We start from the raw sequence: 16,726 nt of genomic DNA, 5'->3' as shown, positions 1-16,726 counted from the left end.
GTGATGAGGCCAAGTTACACAAGTTTATGTACGGTTTAGAACCATCCTTGTCAGCTGATGTTATGACGCAGAATCCTACTTCACTTTTCAAGGCTATTGAGCTTGCAGAGCGCTATGGAAGGAAGTATAGGAAAGAGTCTTCATTTCAGCCAAGTTATGGACAGCCAAGGACTGTTTTAAAGCAAGGGCAAGTTGGTAACAATTATTGTAGCAATCATATGCCTAGTGGGAGCTTACGGATACCAACTTATCCTCCATTTAATGCTTCTAGGCTTCAAAGCAATTTCAAGACAGCAAACAGTCCAAAGGTTGAATTTAAGCAAGGTCACAATAAGCCTAAGTCCACTTCAGCCAATACAAATTCCAAAAATATTCCCATGGATCTTTACAAGGAAAGAAAGGACAAAGGCTTATGCTTCAAGTGTGGAGAAAAGTATACTCCTGACCATGCTTCAAAGTGTGTATACAAAAATGCCAAGCCAAAGTTTCAGAGTATGCTAGTTCTTGAGGACTTTGAAAATGACATAGATGAAGTTAATGCAGTCACAATCAATGCTGAAAATGAAGATTTCGAGGATGATGGTGGACAGGAGTACTTCTATGATCCATCTGACTCTTTTCCTTTTGATCCAGGCGGTGATATTCCATTTGATCCTGGTGGATTTTGTAATGAGTTGCCTGCTGCCACTAATTGTTCTATCTCTATGGATGCTTGGACGGGATCTAAGAGCCCTAATACACTTCGTATGAAGGGAAGCATATGTGGAAAGCCAGTGTTCATCTTGATAGATAGTGGCAGTACTCACACTTTTGTCAATAAATCTATTATGTACAAGTTGAATTGTGTTCTCACCGACTTAAAGCAGCCCATTCGAGTACAAGTGGCTAATGGTGAAGAGAAAACCAGCACACAGATTTGCCCACAGGTTTCTTTGCAGATGGCTGAAAATTTTGAAGTCAAAGTAAACCTGATCACTTTGGAAATGGGGCCCATAGATATTGTAATTGGTTGTGATTGGTTGATGACCTTAGGCAGGATTACTATGGATTTCTCACAGTTATATATGGAGTTTTTCTCCAATGGACAGCTCATCCTTTACAGGGAATCCCTAGTAGATCTGATTTTCAGCTTATTACCATTCAACAACTCAAGAAAGAGTACAAAAAGCGCTCACAGATATTTGTATTGCATTTGAACAAAGAAACACAGGATCAGCCCAATAATTCAGCAAACCATCCAGCCTTGACAGCTCTTCTTGAGGAGTATAGAGATTTATTTGAAGTACCTACTTCATTGCCTCCTAAGAGAGCGGTGGATCATCCCATTGATTTGGAACCCAACTCAAAGACAATCAATAAGCCACCTTACAGACTATCAAAATGTGAACGAGAGGAGGTAGCCAAGCAAATCAAAGAGCTTCTTGAAATGGGATTCATTGAACCAAGTTCTTCACCTTATGCATCCCCAGTCTTGTTAGTCAAAAAGAAAGATGGATCTTTCAGAATGTGCATTGACTGCAGGGATCTCAATAAGATAACAGTGAAGAACAGGTATCCTATACCCAGGATAGATGATTTGCTTGATGAGCTTAAGGGGGCTCGATTCTTCACGAAGATTGATTTGAGATCAGGGTATCATCAGATTCGCATGAGAGAGGGTGATGAAGTCAAGACTGCTTTTAGGACTGATCGTGGGCTCTACCATTTCTTGGTGATGCCATTCGGCCTTACAAACGCTCCAGCTACCTTTCAAAGCCTGATGAATAAGATTCTGCAACCTTTCCTCTTTCAGTTTGTCTTGGTGTTCTTTGACGACATTTTGATCTATAGCAAGACTTTACAGGATCATTTGTCGCATATGAGGAAGGTTTTTGATGTGTTGAGACATCATAGGCTTTTTGCTAAGGAGAAGAAGTGTTCTTTCATGCAGACTGAAGTGGAATACTTGGGACATATAGTCAGTGAAAAAGGAATACAGGCTGATTCCAAGAAGGTGCAATGCATAAAAGATTGGCCAACGCCTACTACTACTACCTCTCTTAGAGGATTTCTTGGTCTATCTTCATTCTATCGCAGATTTATAAAGCATTATGCGGCAATTGCAGCCCCTTTAACTGACAGGTTGAAGAAAGAGGCTTTCTTTTGGGATGCTCTTGCAGATAGCAGCTTCAACCAGTTAAAGAAATTACTTACCTTTGCTCCTATTCTTGTATGCCCGGATTTCTCTAAAGAGTTTACTATACAGTGTGATGCTAGTGGCTGTGGCATTGGGGCTGTTTTGCTTCAAGAGCATGGAGTAATTGCGTTTGAAAGCCGTAAGCTTACTGATAAGGAGATGGCTATGAATGTTTATGACCAGGAAATGTTGGCTATTCTGCATGCAATCAAGAAATGGCACCATTACTTATATGGCAGCCGATTCAGAGTACATAGTGATCATTGGGTACTCAAGTAATTCCTTACTCAGACAAATCTCACTCCAAAGCAACGACGATGGGTAGCAACATTACAAAATTATGACTTTGACATCACTCATACAAGGGGCAAAGATAACATAGTGGCTGATTCTCTCTCTCGTATGTGGGCCTGCAAAGTGTCAGCCATGACAGAATTACATAGTGATTGGATTGAAGAGCTACAAGAGGCATATCTCTTAGATGAGGAATTCAGCCAAATCTTTCAGAAATTACAGCAAGGTCTTATGGAAGAAAACTCACATTACCAGCTTAAAAATGGTCTTATTTGGTGGAAAGGCAAGATTGTTATTCCCTCTACTTCTTCTTTCAAGCGGAAAATTATGGAGGAGTTACATTCTTTCCCTTTAGCTGGACATTTGGGAGTTTTCAAGACTTATGACAGGATCAGCAAGAGCTTTTATTGGAAAGGACTGTGGAAAGATGTCAAGGACTTCGTTATGAAGTGTATGCCTTGTCAGCAAAATAAGGATAGCACCCATAAGCCAGGAGGTTTGTTGCAGCCATTGCCTATTCCTACGGGTAAATGGACTCATATTACTATGGACTTTATCACTGGCTTACCTACTACCAAGAAGGGGTGGAGTAGTATTTATGTGGTGGTTGACAGACTCACCAAAGCAGCTCATTTTATCCCAACAAAAATTCAGTTTACTGCTTCTCAAGTGGCCAACCAGTTTACGGAGCATATTTTCGGATTACATAGATTACCGCAGGTGATTGTCCATGATAGGGACTCAAAGTTTATGAGTAACTTTTGGCAAGCGGTATTTACATCTATGGGTACTAAGTTGGCTCCATCTACGGCTTATCATCCCCAAACTGATGGACAGACAGAGAGAGTTAATAAATGGTTGGAGACTTATCTTCGCCATTTTTGCTATGATGTCCAAACCTCATGGGATTCTTGGTTACACCTGGCTGAGTTTGCTTATAATAATTCCACTCATGCGAGCATAGGAGTTTCACCCTTTGAGGCTTTGTATGGTTACAAGGTGCCCTTACCCACAGTCATTTTTAATGAAAAGATCAACCCTCATGGGAAGGAAGAGTTGGAAAGAATGCAGACCCTTCTTCAGCAATGCAAGGTGAATCTAAGGAAGGCTCAAGATCAGATGAAGATGTATGCTGATGAGAAGAGGAGGCCTTTAGAGTTCCAGGAAGGAGAGCTAGTTTTGTTGAAGGTGCCCAAATCTAAGTACTCTACATTGAAAGATGGATCCAGTAATAAGCTTGCCCACAGATTTTATGGCCCTTATAGGATCCTTAAGCGGATTGGAGATTTGGCATACAGACTAGAGCTTCCCTCTTCTACAAAGATTCATAATGTCTTCCATGTTAGTCAGCTCAAGCCCTATTATGGTAATCCAGTGGATTTAGTTGATGAGCTGCCACCTATTGATAAAGATGGTCTTGTTCAGTACATCCCAGAGGCTGTTATAGGTCAGCGTGAAAAGAAGCTTCGATCACGTTCTATTGTGGAATATTTGATTAAATGGAGAGGTTTACCCTCTAAAGAGGCTTCTTGGAGACCTGATTCAATATTGGATGAGTATCCATACTTGAGGGATACATTGGTGGCTGAAGTCTATTGTTTATGGAGCTAGTATTGATGCAGACTGGTTCAGGACAGCACACTATTTTAGAACAGTTTTTGTCGTACTTCATTTTCAGAATTGAGCTATCTACATGAGCTTAAAGTACTCTTCAAGAGCTTCGTTTTGATATGTGGTACATCTCATTTGGACACTTCTATCAAAAGTTATGGCAGATTTAGTCCAGCAGGGACTGTTTATTCAGCAAGCTGTCTACTTTCTTCTGGAACTATTTGTTGAAGTTTCTATGGCTCCATTTGCTTCTGAAGTTCTTCAAATCATGTATATAATTGGGTCCTCTTTCCGTTCTTCAAATTCAGCCCTTGTAATGATAATTCTTCATTCATTTCCCATTTGTAAAGCTGTAAAACAGAGTAGTACTTTGTTCTATCCATCTCTTCTTTAGTTCTTTCTAGGTTTGTTTTTGATGACAAAAACTTTTGGGAAGGGATGGATTGTAAGAAGCTGGGAATAGTTAGAATGGTAATAATATGCCATGTCACATAGACATTGGTATATAAGGAGGGAAGTTGTAATTTTCCACATCTTTTGACAAATCAATACATTTACAATCTTTCTCTCCCTTCTTGTTCCAAGCTTCCATGGCTTCTTCATCTTTCTTGTCTTTCTCTCTCCAATTCTAGTCTTTCTCTCTCCTCGTCACTCTTATTCTCTCTCTCCCTGCAGTCTTTCTCTCTTCTCTGCAGTCTTTCTCTCTCCTTAGTTCTCTCTCTGACAATACTATTAAAGGGTTAGATTAATAAATATTGAAACACCCCCGAACATAATAATTTCCATATGCTCATATCACATTCTCGATCAGTAGTTCAACCTTAATCCTTTGCACTAACTATGTGTGATACCGTTACATATCTCCACGTTATATCTATTCTCTCATATGACCATATGACCATCCTTTGCACTAACTCATACCACTTAAAGGACTACACTAACCGTGCATGCAACTAACAACCTTACTATGCGAAAACTAAGTTACCTAAGTTGCAGTATGTGAGAAACATAAAAAAATCTTGATGGATGTGTTTTTTTTGTGTTTTCTTTCCAAGTAAATTAGAATGAATATGAAGGAATCTAAGAAAACACAAGATCTAAACTAGAATCCTCACACTGTCTAAAACCTTCTAATACAAATAATGAGCTTGACCCAAAATCATCTACACTATCAAAATCAAACCTATCAGCTAAACCACTAGATATAGGAGACTCCTAAATAGCATCTAGCATAGGCACATTAGAGGTCATAGACATGCTATTAGGTGCGTCACTAGAAAATTCCATCATATTATGGAGTGGAGCCATTGTTGCATCATCATAATAGGGCATAGGTGCCACTGGTAAACATCCTAAAGAGAAGCCTTGGGTCGCATCCATGGACTGACAAATATAGTCCCAATAAGGATAACTATCATCTAATTGAAGGTCTAAATATGATGGAGTCAAGCGGTAGATAGCATCTTGATATCTGGCAAACTCATGCCGCTCTCTATCCATCATATATTGATGAATACCATGATCGGGTGAGAAAACGCTATCCTAACCATGGCACTAGTAAGTATAGCCTATAGCTTCATGCATGGCAGTGGTACCATAACATCAAAAGTAAGTGCAATACTGCCAATGCAAGAGCTATATGCATTCATAAAGGTGTCACTAACAAGGCTGATAGCTAAAGGGTGGATGATACTATAAACAAAAAATAACTACAGAATGAGAACTACAACAAACCTCACCTCGCAGAGCATACAAATAGTTGTCATGCATTTGAAAATCAGGAATAATATAATGTCTCGCATGAATCGAATCTAAACTATTAGCATTAAGACAAGGATAAAGCACATCCATCCACCATAGAATAGCAATATTTACATCCCATTAAAAACCCTCCCCAAAAGAAAAGAAATCCAAATTCAAATTCGTCAAGGGGTAATCCTAACCACTATTCTAACTATACTAGACTAACTCTAAGTCACAAAATGTTATAATACATTAAACCTAAAGATCTCATTTTCAATATTAATATCCTATATGTCTATTGATAGCCATTGCCATAAACTTCGATAAACTTAAAAGGTCCTAGCCAACAAATTTAAGCTTTCCAAGAAACTTATAATAGTAACTATCATAAAGTAAAACTAAGTCCCCCTCTTTAAACTCACGTACTTTGATATTTTGATCATGCCAAGATTTACGATGCTTTTGTATGGATTCTAAACTTTGTAAAGCTAATAATCTCTCCTCATCTAACTTTACCAATTGTAAAATCTTTTGCTTTAATGATTCAACTTCCCCTAACCATAATGATAGGGCTACTTGCAAAGTAGGCAACTCTTTCTCAATAGGAAAAACAACATTAGTTCCATAAACCAAATTGAACAGTGTGTTTTGCGCGGTGACTTTATAGGTAGTTCTATAAGCCCAAAGTGCCTCACACAGATGCTCATCCCATTCTCATATGTGAGACGCAACAATTTTAGTTAAAATACCACAAATAATTTGATTGGTTACTTCTACTTGGCCATTAGCTTTGGGATAGTAAGGCATTGATTTGCAATGCTTAATCTTATTGAGTTATGTTAATTCCCTAATTGAACCATTTAAGAAATGAAAACATCTATCACTTACTAATTCCAGTAGGCAATCGAAACATGTTATGATATTTCCATACATGAACTTAGCCATCTCAATGGCTTTATCTGTCTTAAGCACATTCGCTTCCATCCACTTAGTAATATAATCAGTAAAAACTAAAATATATCGATTAGATTGATATCGTCTAGGAGGCGGATCAATTGGACCCAGAAAGTCAATCCCCCATTTCTCAAAAGGTGCTAATGCCAATGTAGGCATCAAAGGGGTAGCAAAACTCTTAAAAGATCAACCAATCCTCTAACATATATCACAGTTTTTGCAATAGTAATGAGCATCCCTGAATAAGGTAGGCCACTAATAACAAGCTAATAAAAATCCTCCTTGTTGTTAATTTGCTAGCAAAATGGCCACTGCAAGGCTCATCATATAATGCTTTGAGAACCACCGAAACTTCATCTTCACGCACACATTGGTGATCATAAATGCCCAATTGTGGAAAGAATTTAGAAAGATACCCCCCTAATAACCCATAGGAATGTGCTTGAATTAATATTTGTCACTTTTGGCATTTATCAACACTAGGTGGATATTGGGCCGTGCTAAGAAAATTGGCAATACCGTAGAACTTGCATCTCCATAGTAAAAAAGTGATGCACCAAGAAAATCATCCTCCACATCCTCTTCCCTATCAGATGTCAATAATTGTGAAAGATGATGCACTAGAATATATGCTTTTCCTAGATGAGTAATTATTTGAAAATCAAAATCTTGAAACAATAACATTCGACAAATCACTCCTCCTAAAAGTTTTTCTTTATTAAGCAAGTACTTGAATGTTTCATGATCAACGTAGATAGTAAATTTATTTCCTAATAAATAATGATGAAATTTCTCCATTGCAAATACCATTGGTAAGCATTCTTTCTCAATGGTAGTATAATTTCTTTTTGCATCACTTAGATTTTGACTTACATAATAAATCAAATGATCCACCTTATTGTCATTTGCTTGATATAGAACAGTCCCTATAGTATACATAGATGCATTTGCATGAATGTGAAATTCCTTCGTTTAGTTTGGGGGGGTTGCTAACACTAGTCCTTAAATCAACTTTTGTGTAAGGAATGCAAATGCTTCATGACAAGCAACGTCCTAATTGAAAGGGGTATTTTTCCTTAGCAAGTTTGTTAAAGATGATGCCACATTTACAAAATTTGAAATAAACTATCGATAATAATTTAGATGCTGCAAAAATCCTTGGAGTTATTTAAGATTTTTTGGTGGTGGAATTGCAAAAATTTTGGCAATTTTAGTCAAAACCATAGCAATGCCTGAGAAATAATATGCACCAACAATGTTCCTTTTGGTACTCCAAAAACACATTTTTCAAGGTTCAGCGAAGTACCCACTTCATCACTATGCTCAAATACTTGTGACAATAGCTGAGGTATTTCTTTTTCCGTCCCTTTGAAATGTTGCGAGTGTCTTGCACAAACCAAAAGACATTACTTTGTAAGCAAATGTGCCCATTCAATAGTAAAGGAGTTTTGGATTGATCTTTAGGATGAATCAACATTTCACTGTAGCCATTAAACCCATCCATAACAAAATATAGCTCATGGCCTCTTATGACTTTGTCAAGTACTTGGTTTGTAAATGGCAAAGGGAAGTGATATTTTAGTGCTTTACTATTAAGCTTTCAATAATCAACACAGATGTAGATTTTTGTATTATTCTTCTTAGGTACTATCGCAATAGGAGATACAGACTCACTATATATAACAAGATATATGAATCCCACATCTAAAAAATTAATAATTTTAGCTTTCACCAATTCACTATATGTAACAGGATATATGAATCTCACATTTGAACATTTAGTAATTTTAACTTTCACCAATTCGACATACATAGGATTTGTTCGTCATTGATGCTAGCAGACATGTTTAATGCTTGGTTCTAGATCAATGTAATGCCGACAAAGTTCAGCCTTAATACCTTTAAGGTCCTTATATGACCAAGAAAAACCCTTAACATACTCTAGTAATACTTCCTCAAATCTTTGTTGATCATGGGGTTCGAATTGAGCCCTTAAGTCTAAGTATTTTCACATAGAATGTGCCGTTGGTAAAGCTCTATAAGGGACAATAGCGAGGTTATCCTAAATATCATCATCAGCTTCCATCTTATAGACACTTGCTACATCAGGCAAGGTCCTCCCTAGCTTTTACTTAAGCAACATTTAATAGCTTTTAAATCCTTGCTAGAATTTATTGTGAATGAGGTTTCTATAAAACCAATTGCATGTAAAATCTGCTTTGGATTACATAGATAGTGAATGTGTAGTGTTTGACAATATTGGCATAAGATTTTGTTATGCTTTTCCAAACATTCTTGGTCATTTTAATTCTAAGACCATTGATTATTGCTAATCTTGAGCATTAATAAACGTAAAATTTTCTCTTCTTTGCCTTGGATTTGACACCCTAGATTGTGTATGACCCGTTTTAGCTCTAGAAAATTGTTAGGTACCAAAGGTTTAAACCCTCTATAAGCTCAACTCCATTCCCATAGGTACCAAAGGTTTAAACCCTCTATAAGCTCAACTCCATTCCCATAGATATTAAAATCAATTAATCTTTCTTTGGGATGGGGTAACACGAACTCACACATAATTTGCAGGTAAGGCTTGATTGATTTCACTTGGTTTCTATGATATCCTATTAGCTGCCCCTCAAAATAATGATATGGGTTTTGCTTATTTCCCATAGGGTGGTTAAAGGAATGATACGACCAAGGAGCACTAGTATGATTTCTCACTCGAGTTCCTAATTTAAAAGTGTACATAAATTTATTTTCTCTCCAAAATCTATGGTTTGCTCATATTCAACTAAACATTCCCCATATATGGTTGAGGATTGTTTCATTTGTAGTACCTCACTATTTAATTTAGATTCCTGTTCTTCCAAATACATATCTAGAAGTGAAATTTCTTCTAGATATCACCTCTCTCTAAATTTAAATTTTGATTTCTCTTTTTGTAGCTCTGAAATTTTCTTCATTGCTTCATTTATAGTAGTCATCATCGCTACTTCCTACTTGATTTCCAATGCCAGATTTAATGCTTTAATTATTATGTCATAACTACCATGATATTCTTTAAAAATATTCACAAATCTATTCAAGAAGTTTGCATCAAAAAGTTGTTCTAGATTTCTTTTAAAAATATATATGTTTCATAAATTTAGTGATTAGTTAGTTAGATAAAAGATATAGAATCCACACATCTTAAGTTACTATATCCATAAAAAATAAAAATAAAAATTGTATTATATTTTAATAATTTATAACTAATATTTATTTATTATATCCATTAAATGTAAGAATTGGTAGTGTTAAATAAATTTTAATTAATTTATAAAACTACTTTTTATTCATGGATTGTGACAAGATAACCATAGGCATAGTTGTCATAATTTTTTATAAAAATTTTCAAATTGATGTTATGGTTCATCTCAATCAAATCCTTATTTTAAGAATCTTATGTATACAAAGTCATATTAATGTTATTTTTTATTTCTTAACCTCTTGGTTTATAAATCATAAGCTTATGGTCATCATAACTCTGTACTTTGCCTAAGGTTGTAGGATCATGGACTGCTGATAGAAATCTATTGGACTCATACAACATGTGAAAACTTGGTTTCGACCACCCATTGGGTAAATAAGTCGAGGCTTGAATAGCTTGCAATTAGTATCTAACCCATATAATAGAAAAATCTGACAAAAGTTGGGATTACCTATACATGACAAAATGCACACAATGGTAAAAGCATGCAATTTTAGCTAGTGGAGTGTTGTCTTAGTATTATAGGCTATTGATAAAAGATAATTTTTAGTATTTGTTGTAATGTCTAAGGGATTTAACTAGATTATCAGTTCACAAGATTCACAAGCATAACCTTCATGCTTGGAAGTTTAGATTGACCAATTTCCTTATGGATAAAGGCTATTGGGACTACATTGAAGGAGAGAATATTGAGGCTATGGAGTTACTAGGGGAAAATTCCATGCTTGAATAGGCCAAGGCATTTAAATAATGAAACTAGTGTGCTCGAAAAGTTATATATTGGCTTTCCATTAGTGTTTCAGATAACATAATTGGGCATAAACATGATGCAGATAGTCCTACATAAGCATGGAATAATGTGGTCAAACTACTAGATAAAAATACAAAATTTAGAAAGTTGCAGTTGAAGTATGACTTAAACAATATCAAGCATGGAAGTTTATCTATTAATGACTATGCATTAAAGGTTAAGCTCATTGTTGAAGGTCTTGGATCTAGGAAAGTGGAGGTCTATGATGATGATGATGATGATGATGGTGATAGTGGATGCATGTTTAAATGGTTTAGGTGATGAGTACAAGAAGTTTTGAGCCTCCATCAACACAAGAGACACCATTCCTAATTTTGTAGATCTAATATCTATATTGATATTAGAAGAGAAAAACTTGGGTCTTACTACATCTTTGTCAAAATAGGTGCTCTATTCTAACAGAAGCAAAGGTAGAGGTTATGGTAGTAGAGGCCATAATTGGTGGTTGTTATATGCAAAATTAGGGGCAATCTTATGACTCACAGGAGCAGTCACATCTCAGGGGGTATACCTATAAGAAATCATCTATGTAACATGTGTTCAAAGAGTATTAAGAAATACCATTTCATTACATGCTATAAGGCCATATGTAAATGACACATTTACTTTATATGTTGTAAGAAATACATTTTCTTTGCATATTGTAAGGCCATAAAAACTCAGTGGTATCATACATGTTCTTTAAGGTGCATCCCCTAGGAGTCAATATAGGTGATAGAGGCCAGTCTTGAGGCAAGGGGAGCCATAGAGAAGGTAGCAAACAGAACATACATTATGCTATTATAAAATGTTGTAATTCTGGTCAAAAAGACCATATTGCATATGAATGTCTAAAGAAGAGAGAAGATGGAAATAACAAAAATAGGAGAAGACATCATAATAATTATACATCTACCAATAATTGGATTGATAATGAGAAGTTGTTTGTTACGTAGCTTATGGATGTGCAGTAAATGTAGATGCATCAATAGTAAAATGGATGAGGATGTATGGTATGTGGATTTAGGTGCTTCTAACTATATGACATCTCATGGAGAATTGTTTAGAGAAATGGAAATCCTGAAATGCTTGGTTTTGTGGAAACAATTATTGACAATATAGCACATCCTATTGCTTTTTGTTGGGAGTGTTCCATTTTCTATATAGAATGGAAAGGTTAATTATTTGGTTGATATGATACATGTGCCTAACATCACAATTGCAAAAGGTAAATGTGTGGGAAGGATGTTTACCTCATATATAAATGTACTTGAGTTGAAGGATACTTTGTTTGCACAAGGTGCAGGAGTTGTAGCTGATATTGACATTTGGCATATATGTATTGGCTATGTAAATGTGCAGTGGTTGAAGAATATGTAGTCATGAGAAATTGTGACGAGCTTGTCTAAGTTCAAATTGGATGATATGGAGAAAGTGTGTGAAGCATGTCAATTTTAAAAATAGACAAGCCATGTATTTTCTCATAATAAACATACAAATAAGCATTTACTTGTATATTTATATGTGTGGGATAGTACAAATATTGCATCAAAGGTTGGATGTAAGTATTATGTAACCTTTATTGATGATCATACAAGGAAGGTATGGGTGTATTTCATGAAGGACAAAAGTGAGGTGTTCTCTCACTTTTAGGATTTTAAAAATTTAGTTGAGAAATAAACACATATGTAGATTAAGTTTCTAAGGTCAGATGGAAGGGAAAAGTACCTCTCTAATGAATCCAACAATTTTTTGAAATAGTAGGGATTTCAAAGACAATTCGCATATAGCCACACTTTGCAATAGAATGGTGTTGCTGAAAGGAAGAATAGGGCACACTACAAAATTTTCATGAGCATTAATGACTGAAAAGAATATGCCTCATTAGTATTGGGTTGAAGCTATCTCTATAGCCATGTGTACTATGGACAAGACTCCTACTGTTGTATGCAATAGGAGAGGAGAAGTTTACTAGTGTAAGAAGCTGGGAATAGTTAAAAATGTTGATAATATGCCATGTCACACTGACATTGGTATAAAAAGAGAGAAGATGTAATTTTTCATATCTTTTTGACACATTAATACAATTAGAGTCTTTCTCTCCCTTCTTGCTCACGGCTTCTATGGCTTCCTCATCTTTCTTGTCTTTCTCTCTCTAAATCTAGTATTTCTCTCTCCTCGTCACTCTTATTCTCTCTCTTCCTACAGTCTTTCTCTCTCCTCTTTCTCTCTCCCTGGTTCTCTCTCTGACAAGTGGTTTCAGAGCTTCAGTCTTTGATCCATTATTTTCTTCCATTTTCAGTCCCATTTTCCTATTTCAAAACCAATTTCAGACAAAAATGGTACAAGACAGTGACTAGTGGAGTGCTGTAGGACACCTACAATTAGCAAGAGACAACATCTGGAGATATCCAAGGTCAGATATGGCGGGTAAAGGCTTAAATGGCTGGACGTCATCAAATTTCATGCAAAAATGGAGGTAACTAGGGTAAAGGATGGTTAACCGGGCTTAGTTAGAGACTAAACTACAGTTGCTTTTCAAAAGAGAGCTTCTCTTCTCTCTCCTTCAAGCTTTTGGCTGAAGCTTTCATGGTGGCTATCAAGAATCTCCTCAAATATCTCTCTCTGCTGAACATTTCTCTCTGCCAAAGCATGGGGCAAAGGATCCTTACAGCATGAGCTTCAGGAGGAGTACCATGGTTGAGGTGTGATATTGATGATCAGCCAGGAACAGCCCGAAAAATGCGCCGAAAATTATGCTAAATTCCCTGCTCTCTCCTCCCTTCTCAGCCTGCTCCACATCCTCAGTCATTGATCTCAGCTCTTAAAGGACTCATCAAGCACTTGATTGGCAACAATCTTCAGCCTCTGAAGCATTCTGATCAGTCATTCTCTTGCTCAAACCCTAATACACAGCAGGGTAGCCATAGCCACAGACATGGAAGCTCAAATTTCTCAAAATTTTGGACCTTCCCGACCTCCAAAACTTCTCTAAAGCTAAGTACAAGCTGGATAGACTCCAAGATTGAAGACATTGAAGAGATTTCAGCCCGTGCATGACATTGGAGCTCAAATGGAAGGATTATTTTGGGGCTTTTCATCAAGGAGCTTGAATCTTTGAGGTTCAAGTGTTCAAGCAAGGCTGGAGCATTGATTCTTCAAGGATTTCATCATATTGAAGTTTGTATGGACTGATTTCATGGAGATTTCAAGCTTTATGATGGATTTATGATGGATTATGAAGAACTTTTGCATCAACGGGGTTGAAGCTGACATCCATCATATTCTTCAAGCTTAATGGAGGTATTTCCCTTTTACTAATCTCTGAAATCTCTCAATAATCCTATTGCTAATGGCTTTTCCACTTGTTGATGAGAGGTTATTGATCAATTAATTCACTGGATTGATCAATAGATCAGAGATTAGTGTTAATTTTCCTCAATTTCAGCCTATTTCATTGAATTCCATTTTGATTCAAACCATTACTCATCATAGGTATCATTTGATCAGCTTGATACATAACCTTGATTTGTTTTGTTGAATTTCTCTCACCCAAGCTGAAATATTGTAAAAGGGTAAGTACTAGCAATCAGTGAGTCACTGAATTGCATAGGTAAGACCCTTCTCCCATCTCAATTTTTCTTATCTCAATCAATTGCATCTCATGAAAGGCTGAATGAATATTTCTGAATTGCATATCATACTGATTGCTTAGCACACTAGCCTTTGCCATGTTGATATTCCCACCGAGGAAAAAGGTGGATGCCGGGGGAGATAGTGGGACAAAAGAGAGGTGACCCTCCCTCACTATCGAAGATCCCGAAGGGGTGCAACCAACTGATCCGGGGGGAACTTTGCCCACCTCCCGGTGATTCGGAGCCCGTGTAGGGAGCCTATCATGCCGTTTTATCCCTCACACAGGTACAACGAGTGGAGGATTGAAGATTGAAGACTTTCCAAAGACTCAAGTACCTAGAGGACCAAAACAGGGTAAAACAGGGAATTTACAGGTCACTTACAGGGTATTTACAGGTGGATACAGGTACACCCTTCATTGCTGAAGCACAGGTGCAGGTACTATAGGGTACCCACAGGTCCTATATACCCCTTTGCAGGGTTTGGTAGCCATTTGGGGTTACTATCTTGCATTACAGGGTCAAAATAGGGCACTTACAGGTCTAGACAGGTTGCAGGACTGGACAGTTCAGACTCTGAAATCCAGCTACAGAATTTTCTCTCCTAAACCTGTTATAGCGTGCTATAGCTCATCTCGAAGAGGGCATTGTTAGCTTCGATTCACACAAAAAAGTTCTAAAATCGGAGCTTCCTAGCCAAAGTTATTGCCGTTTTACTAATAGGGGGTACTGCAGGACTGCACTAATATGGCAGGACATGAAGGCAAAAATAAGGTCCAGGAGGATTATGCTCAGCAAATCAGGGATTCCATGATGGATAGCACACTTCAAGAGAACCCTGAAGAGCTTCAACAAGGAGAAGTCAGTTTGCTCAATAATACTTTGTGTGCCCATGAACAAAGACATAGGGAACGACATGAGGCCATCTTGTCAAGAATGGAGCAGATGGTTCAATCTACTGATCAGACCAAGGCTTCTATTGATAAGTTGGTAGAATCCAACGAATAACTCATGGCACAAATTGCTAAATTTATGCAGTTGCAAATGGCATCAAAGGAAGTTAATGAGAAGGCTTGTTCAAATAGTGGCCCTTCAGCCCCACTTCAGCCATCTAACCAGAATGGTCATGGAAATGGGATTATTGGAAGAAGAGGCATTCCAAATAGTCAGTATGAAGTAGGAGAAGCTTTACAAAGGCATGATGACTACTTGGGCAGTTTGAATGGAGCTAATACTCAAGCTTTTGGACTGCATACTCAAAATTCCAGGGGTACTTTACCAACAGGAAGATTACATGGTAATTCTCAGCCACCTGTTGGAAGATTTCAGTCTCAATTTGGAGGTTTTGTACTTGGAAATCCTGATCAACCAATTTTGGGACAGCAACCCTTTCATGAAAGAGAATTCAAGGACAAAATTGTTTTAGCCAAATTCAATGGCCAGTCATCTTCACCATCAGAATTAGAGGAATGGACCTCTAAGATGGAGTTCTACTTTGATATATATCGTAAAACTGATGATATGAAGATTCACTTTGCTTCCTTGCACCTAGAAGGATTTGCCCATACTTGGTGGAGGTATATCAAGAAAGAGAATGTACTTATTGAGAATTGGAAAGCTTTCAAGGCACTTATGGCTAAAGTCTTTGTTTCGCCTCTTGAAAAAGAGAAGCTAGCACGAAGATGGTATGGTTTGGAACAAAGGGGCCTAAGTGTAAGAGAATATACAAATCAATTCCTCAACTTGACCATGTATGTGGAAAGCATCAGTGATGAGGCCAAGCTACACAAGTTTATGTATGGTTTAGAGCCATCTTTGTCAGCTGATGTTATGGCGCAAAATCCTACTTCACTTTTCAAGGCTATTGAGCTTGCGGAGCGCTACGGAAGAAAGTATAGAAAAGAGTCTTCATTTTAGCCAGGTTATGGACAGCCAAGGACTATTTTAAAGCAAGGACAAGTTGGTAACATTTATGGCAGTAATCATATGCCTAGTGGGAGCTTACGGGTACCAACTTATCCTCCATTCAATGCTTCTAGGTTTCAAAGTAATTTCAGGACAACAAACAGTCCTAACGTTGAGTTTAAGCAGGGTGACAACAAGCCTAAGTCCACTTCAGCTAATACAAATCCTAAATCTATTCCCATGGATCTTTACAAGGAAAGGAAGGACAAGGGCTTATGCTTCAAGTGTGGAGAAAAGTATACTCCTGACCGTGCTTCAAAGTGTGTATACAAAAATGTCAAGCCAAAGCTTCAGAGTATGCTAGTTTT

The sequence above is a fragment of the Lygodium microphyllum genome, chromosome 15 (assembly GCF_053477565.2).
Source record: "Lygodium microphyllum isolate KBCC chromosome 15, Lygodium_microphyllum_v1.1.10, whole genome shotgun sequence".
Lineage (NCBI taxonomy): Eukaryota > Viridiplantae > Streptophyta > Polypodiopsida > Schizaeales > Lygodiaceae > Lygodium > Lygodium microphyllum.
This window is presented reverse-complemented; position numbering follows the sequence as displayed.